This window comes from Petaurus breviceps, unplaced genomic scaffold, assembly GCF_028583685.1.
Source record: "Petaurus breviceps papuanus isolate PSGF00001 unplaced genomic scaffold, PetGlider_PUasm1.0 80, whole genome shotgun sequence".
Classification (NCBI taxonomy): domain Eukaryota; kingdom Metazoa; phylum Chordata; class Mammalia; order Diprotodontia; family Petauridae; genus Petaurus; species Petaurus breviceps.
In genome coordinates this window covers 896,693-919,464 of record NW_027186540.1, presented here as the reverse complement: position 1 = coordinate 919,464, position 22,772 = coordinate 896,693, and the positions used below count along the sequence as shown (strand labels likewise).

The 22,772-nt window shown below is 38.6% G+C and overlaps 2 pseudogenes; both read right to left on the bottom strand.

Annotated features, from left to right (window-relative positions):
- Positions 1-742: 742 nt before the first annotated feature.
- Positions 743-6,830, bottom strand: LOC138175924 (small ribosomal subunit protein uS19-like; annotated as a pseudogene).
- A 6,396-nt stretch (positions 6,831-13,226) lies between these two features.
- Positions 13,227-22,772, bottom strand: part of LOC138175963 (mitochondrial dicarboxylate carrier pseudogene) — a 151,347-nt pseudogene continuing 141,801 nt past the window's right edge.

The window sequence follows — 22,772 nt, the reverse complement described above, 5'->3', positions numbered from 1 at the left end:
CATTTTCGATTTGATTGAAAAAAAAAATAAGCCATTGGAAATGGGAGCTTAAGCTCTTTTTTGTGGTGGCAAAGAATTGGAAATTAAGGGGGTGCCCATCAATTGGGGAATGGCTGAATATGGTGTGGTATATGCATGTTATGGAATACTATTGTGATATAAGAAACAAGGAGCAGACGGTCTTCATATTTACCTGGAGAGGCTTATACGAACTAATGCTGAGTGAGAAGAGTAGAACCAGGAGAAATTTGTACACAATTACAGACACAATGTATGTGTGATGACCGACTTTGATAGACTGGACTCTTCTCAGCAATGCAGTGATATGTCAATCCCAAAAGACTCATGACAGAGAGAAATGTGTGCATCCAGAGGAAGAACTAGAAAGAACTGAATTTATATCCAGATGGAAGCAAAATAGCTGATCTTTTTTCCTTTTCTTGTTTGGTTTTATGTCCACTTTACCATTTTTCATTCCATCTGATACAATCTGTCTTTATAACCTGACTAATGTATAATGTGAAAGTATTTACAGATCCTATACTTGACTATATGTCACCATGGTGGGGAGGAAAGGGAGAGGGACAAAATGTGAAAGTCAAGGAATTGTGGAATTGAATCCTGTAAACTAAAAGGAAACAAACAAATTAAATTTAAAAAAAAAGAAAGAAAATGGGAGCTTATTAGGATATAACCATACCCCATAGACTTCAGGGTGTTGTAACAAATGGTCACCCCCCCCTTTTTTTTTAAGAATCTTCTTGTTTTTATTGTTGGGATCTGGGTTATTTGAGAGGGATGAAACGAGAGGAGTGGGTGGCTCCAGTGCCTGGTCGGCCATGTTTCACAGGCTTGTGGGTGATAGAGAATTCGCCCAGGTGGTGTCCAATCATCTTGGGCTTAATTTCTACCTGACTGAAGGTCCTGCCATTATAGACGCCCACTATACTTCCCACCATCTCAGGCAGGATAATCATGTCTCCAAGATGTGTCTTCACTACCTCAGGCTTTTCCATGGGGGAGGGGTGGGGGGAAGGGAAGGGGAAGATTCTCCTTCTTGGCCTTCCTCAGGTGCTTCAGGAGGGAATGCTATTTGTGCCTCAGACCCCTGTCAAGTCGCCATCGCTGTCCAGTGCTATACAGCTGCATGAGCTGTTCATAGAACATATCCAGCAGCTGATCCAGGTAAACGCTGTGGTAGGTGAACTTCCGGAAGGCTCGCTTCTTCTTCTGCTCCACTTCCACCATCTTGTCTGCTGTCCTATCTTTTTTTTTTTTTTTAAAGCAGTTGGGGTTAAATAACTTGCCCAAGGTGACATGGCCAGTTTTTTTTGTTTGTTTTGTTTTTTTTGTATGTGTGTGGGTGTTAAGTATCTGAAGCCAGAACTGGATCCTGGGTCCTCGACTCTGGGGACGGTGCTCTTACTTACTGCACCACCTAGCCGCCCCTAAATGGTCACCTCTTAATCAAATGTGAATCCTAAAGCAATTTAATAACACATGGACCTTTGATATTTGATTACTTAAGAAAATGTGATATGTGCAATACAGAAAATTCTTTTGGACATAGAAAGTCATTGGTAAGAGTGATGGAAAGAATAAAAATAGCTGAAAGGGGAGAATATACATCTATAAAACAATGTCTTACAAAGGTCACTTTTTAAGACAAATCTATGAATTTTTGTTAAGGTAAGGTACTTAAAGCTGTGCTAAAACACTCTGTGGCCAATGTTTTGATTTGTTTTCTTCAACTGTAGTTATTTGTTATGAGTGGGACTAGGGAAAACATGAGGGGAATCTTGAGAAAATGACAGTGATCTTAACAAAAGTAAAAAAGGATATTAGTACGAATAATTAACTTCATAATTAAAAATAATAAAGTAACCTCAAAGTACTAATGAAGTTTCCCCAAATGTCTAATTTCCCCCTTTATACAGTAGGAGTGACTAGTTTAATGAATTTGAAGAGGAACAATCTTTGAGGAAGATTTTCTAAAATGAGATTTTATTTTACTTTCAAAAGAAGACACATAATTTCCCACTCCAACACTAATTTATTTTTATTTTTCAAATGCTTTATTAACTTCTGATTTACATCATTCATTTCCTCCACATTTTGAATTACAAATTTTCTCCCCATTTTTCCCCTACCCACCACCCCAAAATAGCAGTCCCACAGGATATCCTGTCCTCCAATCTGCTCTCTCCCATATTTTCTCCCATAAACCTTTCAACTTTTCCAGTGGACCTCTATGCTTCAGTGCCTGAATATCTCATTTCTCAATTACATGTAAAATAGTATTAATAATATATATATATATTTGAATATTTTGTTTTAAAACTTTGAATTCCAGATTCATTCTTTTCTTCCCTTGTCACCCACCCTTACTGGGAAGATAAACAATTCAGGATAGTTTGTACATGTGTGGCTAATGCAAAATAATAACATAGTAGACATATTGTAAAAGTCTGACTAAATTTCCCTCCCTCTAATACCAAATCCCACTTGTTCTATTCTCTACTTTGATCCAGTCCCTTTTCAAAAGTGGGTGCTTCCAACTTCCCTCCCCCACAGCCTGCCCTCCTTTCCATCATCCCCCCTCTCCTCCATTCCCCCCCCCACTCTCCTGGAGGGTTACATACCCTATTTAGTGTGTATTTCATTCCCTCCTCAAGCCAAATTCAATGGGAATAAGGTTGACCCATTCCTTTTTGCCTTCCTATTCTTCCCCTCCATTGTAACCATTTCCCCTTGCCTCTTCTATAGGAGATACTTAACCCTATTCTGTCTCTCCCCATCTCCTCTCATTATATTCCTCTCTCACCTCTTAATTTCACCTTTTATGTATCATCCCTTCCTGTTAAATTGTTCCTGTGCCCTCTATCAATGTATACTTGTTAACATATATACTCACATTCACATGTGTATTCATATGCTCATATACCGTCATATATAGACATATATATTCCCTTCAACTACTGAGAAAAGTTTCATAATTTACAATTATTGTTTTTCCATGTAGGAATGTTAATAGTTCAACTTCATTAAGTTCCTTATGATTTATTTTCCCTGCTTACCTTCTCATGCTTCTCTTGCTTCTTGTATCTGAATGTCAAATTTTCTATTCAACTCTGGTTTTTCTCAGCAAGAATGCTTGAAAGTCCTCTATTCCACTGAATGACCATATTTTCCCCTGGAACATGATACTCAGTTTTGCTGCGTAGGTTATTCTTGGTTTTAATCCCAGCCCTTTGACCTCTGGAATATCATATACTAAACCCTTTGATCCCTCAGCTGCCAGGTCCTGAGTTATCCTGATTTTGTTTCTACAATATTCAAATTGTTTCTTCCTGACTGCTTGTAATATTTTCTCCTTGATCTGGAAACTCTGGAACCTGGCTATAACATTGCTAGCTGTTTTCTTTTTGGAATCTTTTTTAGGAGGTGATTGGTGGACTCTTTCAATCTCTATTTTGTCCCCTGGATCTAAAATATAAGGGCAATTTTACTTGAGAATTTCTTGAAAGATGATTTCTAAGTTCTTTTTTTGATCAGAGCTTTCCGGAGTCCAATAATTTTAAAATTATTTCTCCTGGATCTATTTTCCAGGTCATTGTTTTTTCCCATGATATATTTCACATTGCCTTCTATTCTTTCATTTGTTTACATCTGTTTAACAGCATCTTGATTTCTCATAAAGTCATTAGCTTCCATTTGCTCCAATCTAATTCTGAAGCAATGTTTCTCCTCAGTGAGCTTTTGAGATTCATTTTTCATCTGGCAAATTCAGCTTTAGAAGGCATTCTTCTCCTCATTGCCTTTTTGAGCTTCTTTCACCATTTGAATTAGTCTATTTTTTAAGGTATTATTTTCCTCAGTCAGGCTGTTGACTCTCATTTCATAATTTTCTTGCATTGTTCTCATTTCTCTTCCCAATTTTTCCTCCACTTCTCTTATCTACTTCTTAAGGTCCTCTATGGCCTGTAACCAGCTCATATTTTCCTTTGAAGCTTTTGGTGCAGGAGTTCTGACTTCACTGTCTTCCTCCTGTTCCATGCTTTGCTGCTTTTTGTCCCTAAAATAGGAGTCTAATGTTGGAATCTTCTGTCTGCTTTGTTTCCTTTTCCTGTTCATGTTGCCCCTCAGTCACTTGACCCCTGGGCTTTATGCCCCAGTAGTTATCTGCCACCAGCCAGGGGAGCTTTCGTCCCAAACACTGGGGTTTTCTCAGCTGCTGGAGGTATTAGATGGGTACCCTCTCTGAGGCCTCTACACACTCTGGCAAGCTGGACACATACCCCAGGACCTCCACGCTAGACTGCAATCCAGATACAAGAAGGTTAAAGCAAGAGCAATTACCCCTCAGACTGGTGCTTGGTCCCCCTACACTCTGCAGGCCAGGAGCTGAAGCTGCCATGTGGCTCTGGATGGCTGTGCCAGTGTCTCAGAGGCTTCTTGCCCTGGGGGCAAAAGGCAGGACTCCCACTTACTGGGTCCCAAAGTCCAGACTGCACTGACCTCTCACTTTGTCCTTCACATCTACGTGTTGATAATTCTGGAAATAGCCACAGCTGCTGCTGATTTGGAGTCCCTCTGGCTAGCGGCTGGTCTGGCCCCCCATGGGGCTAAAGCCTTGGTGTGGGGCTTTGCTCATCTCCCAAAGCACTACTCTGGTCACTTGCTGCTGGCCTGCCTGGCTGTCCTCAGTGGGAGGTTAGCCTCTCTGTGTCATTTTGTGGGTTCTGCACCTCCAAAGTTTTTTCAGAGTCCCCTTTTTACATAGATTGGGGAAGGTGGAAGTCGGAGCAGTGGGTATGTCCTGCTTCTACTCCACCCTCTTGACTCCACTCCCCCTCCTCCTAACCCCCACTCCAACTCTAAATCTCCTCTTATTGAGAATGGATAAAACAAAATCCATTACAAACATGTATAATCAATCAAAACAAATACTGCAATAGCAATATCCATGAAAAATAAAATGTCTCATTCACCAATCTGATTCCAACACTTCTCTACAAGAAAGTGAATAGCATGTTTCACCATGAATTACAGTTGATAATTGTGTTTTTCAAAATTCCCAATTCTTTCAAAGTTGTTCATCTACAATAATGTTGTTACATTATAATTTTTCTACTGATGCTACTGCCTTCACTTTGCTTCAAATCATACAAGTCTTTCTAGATTTTTTGAAACTGCCTCCATTATTTCATAGAGCTCAATATTTTTCCATCATATTTATGTATCTTTACTTGTTCAACAATTCCTATTTAATGGGCACTCCCTATATTTTCATTTTTTGCTACCACAAAACTGCTATAAATATTTTTGTGCATTCTTAGTTACAATTTATTTTATTTAGGACCAACCATTCCATTAATCTACTCTCCCTCTTGTTCTCTCTTTTTTCTACTCTTACCCTTACCTTTTTATTTCTCTATTGTATGACACCTATTTCTGTCTCTGTTTTGTGTGTATGTGTGTTTTCTTTTATCTTTTCACTGATTAATATGAGAGTCAAGTTCACGTGTCAGTCACTTATTCTACACCTGGAATCTTGATTTGTTCTTCCTAGGATTTTTCTTTTCTTTTTAGATGGGAGATTGGTGTATTCCATTTTCACTTTGCATTCCAGTTCTAATACATCTGGTTAGTTTTCTTTTAAGATTTCTTGAAATAAAAAATCTAGGCTCTGTTGTTGTTGTTGTTGTTGTGAAACAGTCGAGTAGTTGTACTATATCTCGCTTATACTTCCTTGCCAAATTTTCAATCTGAGCTGAAACATCTCAGAAATCAGCAGTAAATACTACAAATTAAAAAGAGATGGGGAATTGGTAATAATGTAAATTAAACTTAAAAATTGTTATGCAAAAAGGGGCAGAGCCAAGATAGCAAAGTAGATGCAGGAAATTCCATGACCTACCCCCACAACCATCTCAAATACCTATAAAATATGACTCTAAACAAGTTTTAGAGGTATAGAACCCACAAAGTGACAGAGAGAATAAAAATTCTGACTGAAGACAGCCTGCCAGGCCTATAGAAAGTGTCCATCACAGTGCGCTGGGAGCCAAGCACAGTCCTGCATGAGCCATGTGGTTTTAACCACAGCGAGGCAGGGGTGGCCAAAGCATACTTTGGGAGAGTGAATCACCAACAATTGTGGCAGTTTGCAGACTTTAAACCCATAAATATCAAAACGAAAGTAAAGGTCAGTGGGGAACTCTGTTGGAAAGGAAGGTTATGGTCTGGCCCCAAACCCCAGGGCAAGAGGTGGCAAAGGTACAGAGGCTGTGCCTGCATCATCTGTCTTGTGGATGCATCCAGAGCCCCTGTCCTACAGATAGTAGGGGGACAAAGTAACGATTCAAAGAGTAATCACTCTTGTTATGACTTGCTTGGATCTTAGTTGCTATCTTGGTGGTGGTCCTGGGGTGAGAAATGTCAGTTTACCAGTGTGATGACTGTAGATAGGGCACCCTCCTCAGACCTCTGACAACATTTGTGAAAACCCCAGCAATATGGGACAAAGCTCTCCTCTCTGGAAGCAGAGTTCTACTGTGGTAAAGAGCTCAAAAGTTAAGTAATTGACTGGCAATATGAACAAGCAGAGGAAGCACAAACAGGCCATAGGATCCCTTTTTGGGAACAAAAAGGATTAAACCATGGAATGGGAGGAAGAAAACAAAGTCAGAACTCCTGCATCAAAAGCTTCCAAGAAATACATGAACTGGTTACAGGTCATGGAGGAGCTCAAGAAGGATTTTGAAAATCAAGTAAGAGAAGTGGAGGAAAAACTGGAAACAGAAATGAGAATGATGCAAGAAAATCATGAAAAGAGAGTCAACAACCTGACTGAAGTAAATAAGACCTTAAAAATAGACTAACTCAAATGGCAAAAGAGGGCCAAAAAGCCAATGAGGAGAAGAATGCCTTAAAAAAGTCGAATTTGCCAGATGGAAAAGGAATTTCAAAAACTCAATGAAGATAAGAATGCCTTCAAAATTAGATTGGAGAAAATGGAAGCTAGCAGCTTTATTAGAAATCAAGATACTATTAAACAGATCCAAAAAGTTAAAAAAATAGAAGGCAATGTGAAATATCTAATTGGAAAAACCTCTGACCTGGAAAATAGATACAGGAGAGAACATTTAAAAATTATTGGACTTCCTGAAAGTCATGATCAAAAAAAGAGTCTAGAAATCATCCTTCAAGAAATTCTCAAGGAAAATTGTCCTGATATTTTAGAAGCAGAAGGAAAAAGAGAAATTAAAAGAATTCACTGATCACCTTTTGAAATGATCCCAAAAAGAAAACTCTTAGAAATATTATAGCCAAATTCCAGATTTCACAGGTCAAAGTGAAAATATTACAAGCAGACAGGAAGAAACAATTTGAATATTGTGGAAACACAATCAGGATAACACAAGATTTAGCAGCTTCCACATAAATGGATCAAAGGACTTGGAATATAATATTATAGAGGTCAAAGGTGCTAGGATTAAAACCAAGAATCACCTACCCAGCAAAATTGAGTATAATGTTTCAGGGGAAAATATGTTCCCTCAATGAAATAGAGGACTTTCAAGAATTCTTGTTGAAAAAAGCAGAGTTGAATAGAAAATTTGACTTTGAAATAAAAGAAGCAAGAGAAGCATGAGAAGGTAAGCAGGGAAAAGAAATCACAGGGAATTTAATAAAATTGAACAATTTAAATTCCTACATGGTAAAACAATAATTATCACTCTTACAACTTTTCTCAGCATGAGGATAGATGAAGGGAATATATATTTATGTATATATTTATACATACATATGTATGCTTATATAGGAGGGTACATGTGCATATAAATTCATATGTGACTGTGTGTATATATGTCTACATGTATACACAGACAGAGGGCACAGGATCAATTGAATAGGAAGGGATGATTTCTAAAAAATAGAATTAAGAGGTGAGAGGAATATAATGAGAGGAGAGAGGGAAAGATAGAATAGGGTAAATTACCTAGTATAAAAGAGACCAGAGAAAATTCTTACAATGGAGGGGAAGAACAGGAAGGCAAAAGGGAATGGGTTAGCCTTACTCTCATTGAATTTGGCTTAAGGAAGGAATAACAAACATACCAAATTGGGTATCTTACCCTTTAGGAAAGTAAGGGAAAAGGGTATAAGAGGGGAGATGATAGAAGGGAGGGCAGATGCGGGGAGGGCAGTTAGAAGCACACTTTTGAAAATGGACAGGGTCAAAACAGAATAAGTGGGGGGTGGGATAAGATGAAGGGAAATATATTCTTTCACAATATAACTATCATGGAAATGTTTTGCATAAATACATATGTATAATCTATATTGAATCACTTTTCCTCCTAGTAGGGAGGAAAGAATGAAGGGATAGCTCATGGATAGCTAACACATTTTTTCTGGCACATAAATAATGTTAGAAGATCTAGAGAAGGCTCTCAGCTTGATGCATCAACTTCTAAGAAGCTATGGTAGAACATAGATCACTGTCACAGAGGATGAACAAGTATTGCTACATTTCTATCTATACTACAGAAGTGAGTTTTCATGTCTATGAGATTACAGAAACATTGAAGTACATGTAAAATTCTATACTTGGATTTAAAAAAGTGAATTTCACAAATGTAGGCTTGGGAAGGTAAGCCTAGATGAAATTCTGTTTTGAAAAATGTTATGAAGGTTTTCATGGACAGCATATTCAAGTTGAGTAGTAGTCATATTCAGGATTCCTCGGTAGGGAGGCAATAAATAATCTTGCTGTAATCTGCTCCAATAAGATCCCATCTAGAATACCATGTCCTGATGTTAACATTACATTTTATGGACAATGACAAATTAGAATGTAGAAGGGGTGAGAATGGTAAGGAGACTAGATGAGGATCATGGAAGGAAATGGGATTTTTTAGTATGGATTTGGGAATATTTAGTTAGTGCTGATGTAGGTTTGGGGTGGGAGTGATACTTCTTTTCAATTGTTTGAAGAATTGACAACTGTGAAAAGGATTCAATTTGTTCTCAGGGGATAGAAGAAAGAGCAATGGAGTGAATCTTCAAAGAGGCGTACAGGGATAAGGTAATGAAAATTTCCTAACAATTAGAACTTCCCCAAAACAAAATAACTGTGTCAAAAAGTAGTTTCCCCTCCTTGAATGTTTTCAGATGAATTGTATGCCCTCTTGTCGGTAATGTTATAGAGGTGATTTTTGATCAAGCATTGTTGGCCTTAGGTACCTTCCAACTCTGAAGATCTTTGATTCTATTTACAAAGCAACTCTCCCTCAACAACCACATGGAGTAGGAAGATATAAGCATTATTAAATCTATTTTACAGAAGAATAATTTAGACTCACACGTGTTAATTGACATGTCTTAACTTATCACACATATAACAAGTGTTTCAAGAAAGGATATGAACTCATGTCCTAACATCAGAGTCAGAATGTTTTCCACTATAGTATGCTGACTAATATCAGCAGAGAAGGGTTCTAACCTGAATTTAATCACCTGCCTATGCCTCCAATATCCTCCATTTGAAACTGTCTTGAATTCTAACCATGGCATTCCAAGCCAACCTCTCTCTGAAAGGCAATAATAATAATAATAATAATAATATTGGTTTGCATTTATATAGTACTTTGAGATCTTCAAAGCATTTATATATTTATAATCTATTTTAATCTTAACAATAACTATTGATAAAAGCACTATTTAACAAAACACTATAGATATTCCCATTTTGCTAAAGAGGAAACTGAGACTTATAGAGGTGAAGTGACTTACAGAGGATCACATAACTAAATAAAATTTAAGACATGGATTTGAACTCAAGTCTCCTGAGTCCAAGTCCATCACTCTTTCAATGTTGTATCTCTCAAATACACTAGCAAAAGACAAGTAGAAATTAAGGGACAATAATACTTTATAAAAATTCAACAATGCAGTTATCAAGCTTGTTTGGTATAATTTTTTTTCTGATTACACGTATGTAATTGAAGATGACAACAGCAACAAAATTCATGTTAAATACAAAAGACAATATTGATACAATCTTGTTAAAATCAAGTTTCTTTTAACAATTGGTAAATAACATTGAATATCGTGACATGTGCCATCATTTGCAATCACTTTTTTTTGCATTGATTTGTTCAGTATTTTATATTTGTTTTTAATCTCTCATTTTTGTTCATATATTTGAATGCTCATGTTGGTGGAAATTGAAACAAAATTGATCAATAAAAAAAATGATCTGAAAATGCCAACCAAAAAACAAATGAGAAATTGGTCTAGATAATCTTTAAGGTCCCTTCCATGAGGTATTGTGGTATTATGGGAAGAGGGGTCTTAGTACCAGAGATCCAGTTCAAATCCTAATCCTCAATTGCTATGCTGTATTGTATTTGGCAAGGCACTTCAATTTGGCCTGTTTCCTCTTCTAGAACATGGTGAGCTGTGATCTATTTACTCTTAATACTATTCACGATGCTGTGGGAGAAATGCTTTGTTCAACATTGTATGAATACAAGCTACATTATTCCAGCTCTAAAATTCTATGATTTTGTTATTTTCAACAATTCCCCTGGGAGAGTAGACCTAGCCTTTGTTTTTAGGTTGTATTTTTTGGGGGGGTGGGGTAGGCAGTGACAATCCTGTATCCATAAATCAAATTTAGATAAAATCCTTTTCCAAAGCTACTTCCTGGGGGAAAAGGGGGCAAAACCCAGGGCCAGAAAGAGCTAGTTCAACAGTCACCTGTGCCATTATAAAGCCAGGATAATGAAAATGTAAATCCAGATATAAACTTTTCTGTTAGTTCTGCCCCCCAAATCATTACCCACGTCAAGTAAATCAACTTGGGCACTCAGGTCAGTGAAATGGTCTTCCCATTCCCTCTTGTACCATACTAGGGAAGGGTAAGGGAAATCTCAACAAAGACATATTTTTGCATCTATATACCACATAGAAACCATCTAACACAGGAATTGGGGAATTCAGAAAAGAACTAGAATAAAGAGGCTGGCTCCATTTTCCTTGAGTGTAGGGAGTGGCGGTGGTAGGTGGGCAATGAAGATAACAGCAACTGAAGCCATTTATCTTATTAAATCTTCAGGAGGTCTGAGATGCAACTAATCCAATTTTCTATACCACTGCTACAAGGATTCCCCAATTCCACAAAAAACCCTTTCTCTACTGCATACCACCATGGTATCTCACATCCAGATGACTGTGACAATATCCCATTTGGTCATAGCTCTAATTTGGCACACAGCAGCCCTCACTCAGTAAAGACCTGTTCCTGTGAAGTATGTTTCTGCCCCAGGCCATGCTCTCCTCCATTGTCCCAGAATCATTTTTCAGTGCCTTCCTCCACATACATTGTAAGCTCAAACAGGGCAGCAGCAATGTCTTCTTTGAATACTCTCTAAAACTCGTCCTGGTTGTTGCTGGTTTGCAAAGCGATGAACTCACCAAAAATTTATTCAACTGATTTCAGAAAGGAAAGCTTTTCCCACTGGTTTATTGAAGCTTTTCTGATTCATTATTCAGAAATAATTAATAAGTTACCTGAATGATCTGCAACTCCTACCACACATAGATAAGAAGCAATAATAATAACATCTCATATCTCCATAGGGCATAACACAGATTAGCTAATGTGATCCTCCCCATAGCCCTCTGAAGAAGGTGCTGTCCTTAGATTCGTTTTTATTATGCTATTTTATTATTTATGATGATACTCATTTTAAGATAAGGAAATCGAGGGTCAGACAAGTTGAGTGACTTGACCAGGGTCAAAAGAGCTAATGTGAGCAGCAGGATTTAAATTCAGTCTTCCCAACCCTTAAATCCAGGGTTCTATCCACCATGAAATTCTGCCTGTCTCTAAATTTTTACAGTACACATCAGGACACAATATACTTCCTAAGGGCCACAGGGCAGGTAGTTGACAACAGATGAAAAGGAACATTAATGTCAGCTAGAAAAGTAATGGGCCCAAGGTAGAGCTGTAAAGAAACCTCCAAATGGGTGCCATGATGGTTTGGTTGGAAATCAGTCAACTTGACCGGTCCAACGTCTTTCTATACAAGCGACATCAAATATTAGGGAGGTAGGGAATTGAGGGCTGAGAAAATAAAAAGTCAAAATATACATCTGTTTCCTTCCATCCCCAGGCCTCCCTACCTTTGTCTGACACAAGTCACTCAGTAGCTGTGGTGAAATATGGTGCTATAAAGTAAGGAGATGGGGAGTTTGGGAGAGGAGAAGGGAAAGCAGAAGGCATAGAGGAGAAATTCCTAAAGACAGCGGCAGCTATTTGGTGCCTGAGTTTTGGCTAAAATTTGATCTTTAAAGCAATCACTGAGCAGTTGGCAATGGAGGCTACTGGAGGTCTGACTTGGAAGGAAGGGATGGGAAGCTGTGGTGGTGTAAGGGAATGCTATAGACTGGGTGATGTTTTACTCCCTTTGATCTGGATGGCAAAGGGTCAGGAACTCCAAAGACATGACGAACTTAATGGTAGAAACAATGAGAGGGGGAGAAAGTGTCACGGGGAGGATGAGAGAGGGAGGAAAAAACTATCATCTTTTTCTTACCAGGACCCATATCAATTTTCCTCTTTCACAGTTAAAAGAAAGGAAAAGAATAAGGCTCACAGTGCTCAATTCTCCAATTAACCCAAAATGAGAAGAAGGTAAGAAGAAAAGTACATGTAGGTTGGCTCAGAGGACCAAGTCAAAGTCCATTATAATTGACAGACTGAGGATATACCCCTCAGTCTCTCTGACTACTGAAACGGTATGGAAAGTTACCATCCATTCAGTGTTAATTACAGTAGTTAATTTTCCTCTATAAAATCTTTTGCACTTAATAACTGCTCAGGGTAAAGAAGGCTTTTTAAAGACATCTCCACCCAATCCTTAGGCTGGAGAGTCACCATCACCAGAATTTACTTCACATTCCTAAGGAAGGGGGGCAGGAATTGGAGGAAGGGAGAGTTCCTGTAAACATTTATTTTCCCTACTATAAAAATAAAGGGAAGTCCAAGGTAATATAGGGAGGGAGGGATAAGCAGTGGGAGGAAGGAGTCACATTTTAAGGTTGTTTTTTTTTCAGATTGGCTACAAACATCCCCTTCCATGAGGCCGAATTTAAGGTACAGAAAGCATTCTGAAGGTGGGTCCAGATGAGGGGCCAAGTGGAGAGTTAAGGCAAATGAAGCTATATAGATAGGGTGAAGTGACTGGTAGAATTCAGAGGCTTCTGTCAGGACAGGATGAAAAGCCATTTTGATCCCTAGGTTTGGGGGGTTAATGGTAGAGGGAAGGTGGTGAGGATATGATACCTTTGGGACAACCATGGCTCATGACCCAAAGTGGGCACAGGTGACCCAAAAGGGGAAAACAAGACAGGAATGTGGAAAGTACTGGCCTCTGAGAGGACGCTTAAGTGCTCCCTCCCTAGGTCTCTTTGGAAGAATCCTGGGTAGACTGGAAGCCTTGTAGCATTTGTAAGGCTCCCACAAAGCATCCACACCAACTCAAGCATCCACTCCAAAGTATAGTCGGAGTTGTTCCAAAAAGATGAAGGTGAGGACAGTGTGGGGGACTAGATGGATTCCAGCAGGTAAAAAGCCCTTGTAAAAGGCCAGTGGTCCAAGTTTCGCTGTCTCTGAAGTGCAGTGAATGACACCCTGATATTATCCCTTGGAGTCCATCAGATGAGTCTTAAGTACGTCTATGGGTTGGCAGAGAAAAGTGGCACACCCGCCAGCAATGAAACTGGATAGGAAGTGGGCAAATATGTTGTCCGAGATCATTTCTGTGCTGAGGACCAGCTGCTTCACTTGGTCATAGCAAGATAGCTGCCCCACAGTGACAAGAGACCCTCGGTAGCTCCAGAAAACAATTTCTTTATACTTTCTCCATGGGCTACATGTATGATGCCATCTAATGAATGGGAGTAGTTCCACCTTTGGTAACAGGTAACTTCATGTCATTCTGCATCCTGACATTCACCATATCTGTGGGAGTCCCTACAAAACCACCAACAAAACCTCCAAGAGATCCCAACAACACCTTCTTATAGAAAGGGATGGGCCCCTGGTTCCCTGCAGTCAGTCGGTCTCAGAATGACTGGTAGATGGCAAATCGGGCAAGGGAATAGGTCATCTGCCGGCAGATGGAAGCACTGATGCCATTGTACAGGGCCATGATGCCATCTGTCCAAACTACCTTTAATGCCATGCCAGTCATCTTCATCTCTATCTTCTGCTGTGTCTGTAGATGGACCTTGAGCAGGTCCAGCAGGTGAGTGCAGCATGCAGCTCTAGAGGAGGCCAGATCCCCGAAGTACCAGCGGAACACGAGCCTATTGGACGTGGCTGTGCCGCACAGGGCAGAGCCGGGACAAGCTCAAGCCGGCAGAGCATAGCACACAGCGCTCGGGGACAGGCACAGTGAGAGAGCTGGTATAATTTTTTAATAGAATATACAATAGTAGAAATATTGTTGTTTATCCTTAATTTTTTGAAGAGGACCAATGACATCACTGGGTGATGCCTTGACTCATGCATGAATTGGATTTAAGTGAGGCAAAGTTGCACAAAGTCATCAGCCTCACTCTCTGTACTAGAATCAATAAAGTCCAATGACAAGACAAAAGTCAGAACAACTGGCAATAGCCTGGAATGCAGTGAATGAACTTGCCATCATCCAAGTCTGACCAAACTCTAAGTGCTTCACAGCACCTGCTTTTCAGCTGCCTTCATGGTTGTTGGAACAAATTGTTCTTATATGCACATTCTGCTGCTGGGGGATGTCTTCACATGATTGGGGTAGACATCCCCCTAAATCCCTGACCAAGTTTAGACCCCATAATTTCCTTCAACCTAATTTAGCCCATCTGCCAAGATGGTTTCCCAGGGTGAGATTGATGAGTATCCTATAGCTTCTTGGAGACATAGGTGAGCATTGAGTGCCAGATGGATACCAAAGTTGGATAAGCTTCCCCTGAAAGGGCTCAGCAAGCAAGCCTTCATACCACAGGTGCTGGTACTGCTTTGAACACCTATACACCCTAAGAGTAAAAGTAAGCTGCATAAAGAAGAACTGGAAACAATTTTATTCAACAGCCTGACCTTTCATGAACCTGGGAACACTATTTGGAGAGAAACTCCTGGTTTGACAAGAAATACTGGGAAAATCTGCTCTCTTAATGTTAGTGCCTTCCCTCTTTCTTACCCCCAATTTGGCCTACATTACATCTTGTTTGTGTGTAGTTTTTTCATGTTTTCTCCCCCATTAGAGAAGGGATTTGTTTAGCCTTTTCTTACATCAGTGCTGTTTTATCTTTCCTCATTAGATTATAAGCTCCTTGCGGGCAGAGTCTATCTAAGGCCTTTCTTTTAGCAGTTAATAAATATTTTTTGACTATGACTCCAAAAATATGTAAGAACAAGAGCCATTCCCCAATGGACAGATGGTGGCCTAAGAATAAAAATAAGTTTTCAAAAATTAAAAAAAAAGAATTCCAAACTAATAACAGAGAAATGAAAATTTGCTTTGATTCGCTAACAAGAAAAATTCAAAACAAAAAAAAAAATCTGAGGCTTTACCTCTCACTGAAAAAAAAACTGGCAAAAATGACAAAAGATGTAAATATTTTATGTTTGAGGACTTGCAGGAAGTCAGGCATCAGTTGAAATATACTTTTGGTGGAGCTCCAACCATGCTGGAAAGAAATTGATAATTATGCAAAGAAAAGGACTGAGAGATCCCATAACTAGCCTATATTCCCATAATAAATGTATCATAAATAAACACACACATACACACAAAAATATTTACATAGTGTCTTTTTGCAGTAATACAGAACCCATAACAAAGTCAAAGTTCATGAATAAGGAATGACTAAACATAAATGAAAGGGAACATTATCATTCTATAAGAAATATGTATGAAGAACACATAGAGAGATGGAAAAACAAACTGCTTCAAGTGCAAATATCTAGAATCAAAACAATGTATAAGAGTACAACAATGTAAATGGAAAGAACAATAAAAACTTGAAACAATGTTGTGAAATCATAATGACATAATTAGTCCCCAGAAAAGAGATATTGTAACATATTGATCTTCATCTTAACAGGTGTGGGACTATAAAACTGGAACACTGCTCTGACGTCAGACTAGGCTGATATGTTGGATAGTTTGGTGGAACTGTTCCCTGCCTTTTTTTGTCCTTAATTCTTTATCCTTAATTATTATGATATGGCTCTAGAGGTGGAGTAGGAGGAGAGAGAAGGTGAAATGAAGGTGATATAAAAATAAAATCTATCCATCAAAACTAAAAATAAATGTATATAAGCACACTAAAACTCACCAGCTTTATCAAAAGAAAAAAAGTGGTTGGAAAGATTGAAGGAACTAATTTTATTGACTGTTAATAAAAGATACATTTACAATATCTCATATATATGTGTGTGTGTGTACACACACGTATATATACACATACATATATGTGTATATGTACACATATGTGTGTACATATATTCCAATTGAAAGAAAAATGAATGCAGGGGGAATAGGAAAAAGACAGAGGTTGGCAAACTCTAAGCCACTTTGCTTGGCATTAATTAGGAGGATTATAGAACAAAAAGGATTATCAGCATTCCTGTCCCTTGGAATCTTTCATTTCTTTTTTGGAGGAGACTTATTTTGCTCTACCAGATGAAATGCTTCCTATAGTCAGCAAATTAAAAGTGCAATAAGATTTTGCCCTTCTGTTTCAATTGTTCTCTAGAAATCTTCTGTTGTAGAGTTTAATTTTAGAAAGCCTATGTATTCTCTTCTTGTATTTTATCTTTTAAAGATTCTTGCTATACAGATCAATAATAAAAAACTATTATTATTATTATTACAAACAATTATATTTAGGACATAAAAAGTAGGCAAGTGGATCACTTTGATGGTTAATCACAGCATCTAGCATTTTTCCCCCTAATCAATACATATAATCACTTCTTTCAGATGTCTGGAGAATCCTTGGTTTCAATCAAAATTTAACTGAAAAGTAAAAAAATAAAAATAAAACAAAATAAAACATACATTTGGGCAATCTCCAACCTCACTCACCTATTTAACACGCTATTGTCAAAAAAAAGGTGAATAATAGACAAAGGAACAAATATTGATATTGATGATTATAGCTAAAATTTATGTAACACTTTGATTTTTACAAAACACTTTATATTTATATCTTGTATATTCCTCACTATAGATCTGTAAGGTAGGTGCTCTTATTATTCCCATTTTGTAGATGAGAAAACAACCTGAGAATCATCTTTCAAGTGGCAAGTAGCTAATGGAGAGCACTTGGATAAGTAAGGTTAAGGTGCATCTGCCTTATATTTATATAGGGGATAGTCTTTCAGGCATGGCTATTGCTGTGAGACTTTGTAGGCCCTAATCTCTAGACAGAGTTGTAAATATCAAGTCTGGTCTGTGCTCAGTGATTTTATCCCTGAAGACTCCCATATCTAAGGTCTTGGCTTCTGGGTTTTTTGTCAGTATAATAGGTTGAGGGAATGAAAACAGAGCTGACCTATCCTTGTAGACAATCTTACAGGTTCATATGAAATACCGGCATGGGCTTTGCTGGGCCTCTTATATACACATACAATCTACCCATTATGGTAGGCCCTTTGTACAGTGAGTCCTTTTCCAAAACTCAATTATGAAATGAGCTAGCATAGGTAGCACATCAAATTTACTTACTGTAGAAATATTTTTTGTCTTCATATGAAGGTGTGCTTCTCCTAGTATATCCTTCAGGTGATCAAAATCCATGAATGATTTAAGATTCCTTAATTTGGTCAGTGATTTTGTACCCACCATATAAGCCAAATCTCCTGATGCACTTATTATTATGTTTCATCAGGCATTTATCTGACTTCTGGCCACATTGTCTCCTGAGGTCTTCTTTTCCCCTTCAAAGTGTACCTGTCCTTATTCCCATTGCTTCAACCTCATTGGTAGGAGAAAAATGAAATTGAATGATTTTCTAGGGAGAATAAAAAGTTCAACAAGAAAAAAGAACCAAGTGCTGCTCTGCTACCCTATAAACCCTGCATTACCAATCTCAGGTCATAAATACATTTTTACCATGACAGGATTATTAGAGAAGATATGTGGAGCAGAATTTTGTTTAAATGGTATGAAGCCAATTCCAGTATTTGTGAATCCCTATACAATCAGTGCATTGGGCTTCCTGGCCATATAAATACATCCAGATCACTGGGTTCTCAGTAGCCACAGGAGCAGCTACAGTTTGGAATGCCAAGAATAACAGCCTAGAACAAGAGACCAGAAAATTGTTGACGCACAGAACCTATAAAAAGCCTTTTGAGAATTAAATTGTGTTAAAATTGGATGTGTCATTAGATTTATCCTGGACTTGCCTTTCTAACCTGATTAAACTGAATGTGATAACCTCAAGGGAGGTCCTGGTCTCTGGTAGAGGGTCCTGTTAATGATCTCTGGTCAGAGGTTTCATTTTCATCTCAGATACACTCAAACCTCTGGTATTTCAAGGTTTCTAAAGCTCTTAACACAACAGGAGTTCCTAACCTTACATGATGTAGGTTTTATTTTTAATCCCTGCCTCTCTGTATTCAAAAGGCAAAGGGCCTGGGGGAGGGGGCATTTTTCCTGCTTTCTTTCCTGAGTGCATTGCAATTGATGGACCTGGTCTATCAGGTCCCACTGACTTCCTTGGGCTAAGTCAAATTCTTTATGTAGGCCAGGGGGAGGGAGAAACCTCTATAGCCAAAGTGCTCTGTTCTTATGGGAGCCCAGCACTTTGGAGGCCCACTAAAGCTCAGCTCGAACAATGCAGCTGAGCTGCATCCAGATTTGACACATACTGTTTGGTGTAATCTGCTGAGTCTCAAAGATGAAAAAAAAATGCTGTTCAGAAGCATCTTATGTGTTTTGTGTTAAATTAAATCTCCATAATGCATTACCTTGGCACCAGCTGTTAAAAATAGCAGGAGAAATAATAGCAGTGGCAGGGCAAAAGAATAATTGGCATGGCAAGTGTAATTAGTATTGTATGGAAAAAAGCCAGCACCGACCAGTAGTTGCTCTACAGTAAATAGCTGTATTTATTACTCTGTGTGTCTCCCCACACACTAATGGGTTTCTTTTTCCACAATGCCTCTGTTTTAATTTTGGCGTGGGTTGGAGGATGAGTTGGGGGAACATTAGTCTGGCTTTTCAAGTGGTCTCCTGGGAAAAACACTGACCTGGGAATCAGGAGGCCTGAGCACTCATTCTGATTGTACCCCTAGCCTTTTCCCCTCTGGCACTCAGTTTGCTCATCAGTAAAGTGAAAATTTTGAATTTCATGGCTTTAAAGATGCTTTATGGTTCTCAGAAGGGGCAGCTAGGTGGTGCAGTGAATAGATTATTGAACATGGAGGCAGGGAGACTCCTCTTCCTGAATTCAAATCTGGCCTCAAACACTGGCCGTATGATCCTGGGCAAGTCTCTTAACCTTGTTTACCTCAGTTTCCTCATTTGTAAAATGAGCTGGAGAAGGAAATGGCAAACCACTACAGTATCTTTGCCATGGAATCCCCAAATGGGAGCCACAAAGGGTCAGAAATGACTGAAAAACACCTGGACAATGCAATTTTCATATTTTATAATTTTGAGAAAATCTGTCCTAATGCTTTCATTTCATAGATTAGAAAATCTAAACAGTACCAAAGTGGCTTGATTGGGGTCACGTGATAAAATTGTCATAGAGCCTGGACTTGCCCTAGGGAAGATTATTGATTCCCCAGGCCTTTGTTCTTACCATTACAGTATGCACTGGGTCCTCCTAAAAATGATAGGGATTGGAAATCTACATTGAAGATTCTATTACTGTGCCTGAGGTAGTCCCCCTCTCAGCTCACAATGCTGATGCCACAGGAGACAACTATCCTAGTTTCTTGGTGCTTTTGACTTAACTATGAGAGCCTTATGGATATGTGCTATGTCCACATAGCACACTAAAGTACAGGTTTAACTTGCCAGTTACATAAACAGTTGATTTGGAAATTTGACCTACCCGTTTCCTAAGGAGACTTGACTTTTTGCCTTGAGGGGAGGAGTACCCCTAGGAAAGACTTGCTACCCCATCCTGTTAGCTGAAGGGAAAGGAAAGGAAGCACTGTGAGGCTGAAAGTTCTTTAATCTCCAAGAACTGGATGGACTAGAATTATATCTATCTGACCTGCTAAAATATCTGATTTATGGGATGATATTTTGGGGTGCTCAGATTCCACACCATCTTAGTTCTTTTACACTCAACACTGACTTTTTACAAAAGATCATCCCAACAAGGGAACAGTGAATAAATCTCAAATGATCAGAATTGGAGAAATTATACATATCAGAATATACAAAAAGAAAATATAAGGGGGGGGCAGTTAGGTGGTGCAGTGAAGAGAGCACTGGTCCTAGAGTCAGGAGGACCTGAGTTCAAATGTGACCTCAGACACTTGACATGCTTACTAGCTGTGTGTCTCTGGACAAGTCACCTAACTCCAACTGCCTTGCCTTCCCCCCTTCAAAAAAAGAATATATAAGTGTAGTTGGGTTCTTAGCTGGAAGTGAGAAGAGATTTCATCTCAAATTGAGAGAGAGGTCTCTGTCTTATCCAAGGAGGTCCACTCTAGGATTGTGTTTAGACAGGTAGGTTAGGAATCAGGGGCATGTTGAGAAGACAGCTTCCCATACATGAATGTTAATTGGCTTTTCATGTGTACCTCTTCCAATAAGACAACATAGACAACATATGTCAGCCTCTCTTAAACAGCTCTGGCCCCAGTTTTATCCCTTATACAGTAATGCAATCTGGCATTTAGCACCTGTCTGCTCTTTGGGAGTAGTAATTTCCTCCTTACATAGCAGCATACACCACCAATGCTACCCTCCCCCAAATCTAAACTTGGTTGGAAGTCTGGTTATGTAAGAATTTTCTAAATTCCAAACTCATAAGTCCCCATTGATATACTTACCTTTAATAGTCAGCCAGGGAATATAACTTTCCTGGTGAATGAATCAAATGAAATGATAGATTAAGAAAAGTAGCAATTTCCTCAACTTATAAATGGTCAAAGGATATGAAGAGACAGTTTTCAGAGGAAGAATATGAAGCTATCTATAGTCATATGAAAAATGATCTAAATCAGTATTGATTAGAGAAATGCAAATCAAAACATCTCTGAAGTACCACATCACACCTATCAGATTGGCTAACATGACAAACAGGAAAATGATAAGTGTTGGAGAGGATGTGGGAAAGTTGGAACATTAATTCATTGCTGGTGGAGCTGTGAGCTGATCCAACCATTCTCAAGAGCAATTTGGAACTATGCCCAAAGGGCTATACAAATGTGCATATTATCTGACCCAGCAATAGCACTTCTGGGACTGTATCCTAAAGAGACCATACAAGTGGGAAAAGGACCCATATGTACAAATATATTTATAGCAACTTTTTGTGTTGGCAAAGAACTGGAAATTGAAGGAATCCCCATCAATTGGGGGATGGCTGAATAAGTTGTGGTATATGAATGTAATAGAATACTATTGTGCTATAAGAAATTATGAACGTGTAGACCTCAGAAAATACTAGAAAGACTTACCTGGACTGATGCCAAATGAAGTAAGCAAAACCAGGAGAACACTGTTCACAGAAACAGTCACAGTGGGTGATGACTGATTTTTATAGACAGCCCTTCTCAGAAATGCAAGGATCTAAAACAACTCCAAAGAGCTCATGATGGAAAATGCCATCCACATTCAGAAAAAGAACTATGGAATAAGAATGCAGAGTGAAGCAGACTATTTTCTTTTTTTATTTCTTTGTTTTTTATTTCTCATTGTCTCTCCCATTTGTTATAATTCTTCTATGCAATGTGACTAATGTGAAAATGTGTTTAATAGGAACATGTGTGTAGAGCCATATCATATTGCATGCCATCTTGTGGAGGGAAGGGGAGAAAATTTAAAACTTCTGGAAGTGAATGTTGAAAACTTAAAATAAATAAATATTTTTTTCCAAATGCTTTATTAACTTCTGATTTACATCATTAATTTCTGCCAGATTTGAGTTACAAATTTTCTCCCTGTTTTTCCCCTACCTACCACCCCAAAATAGCAATCCCACAGGATACCCCCTCCTCTAATCTACTCTCTCCCCTAACTTCTCCCATACACACTTTGACTTTTCCAGTAGGGCATGGTAGATCTCTGTGCCCCAGTGCCTGTATATCTTATTTCCCAATTACATGTAAAATAGTATTAATAATAGTATATATATATATATATATATATATATATATATATATATATAAAATGTTTGTGTGTGTGTGTATTTTTTTAATTTAAAAATTTGATTTTAAAACTTTGAATTCCAGATTCATTCCCATCCTCCCTTGTCACACACCCTTACTGGGAAGATAAGCAATTCAGTATACATTATACATGTGTAGCTAATGCAAAACATTACCATAGTAGATATATTGTAAACAACTGACTATAATTTCCTCACTGCTATCCCACCTCCCACTTGTTCTATTCTCTACTTTGATCCCATCCTTTTTCTAAAGTGGGTACTTCAAACTTCCCTCCCCCCCCCCCCCCCCCCCCCCCCCTTCTATCATCCTCCCCTCTCATCCCTGTCCCCCCTACTCTCCT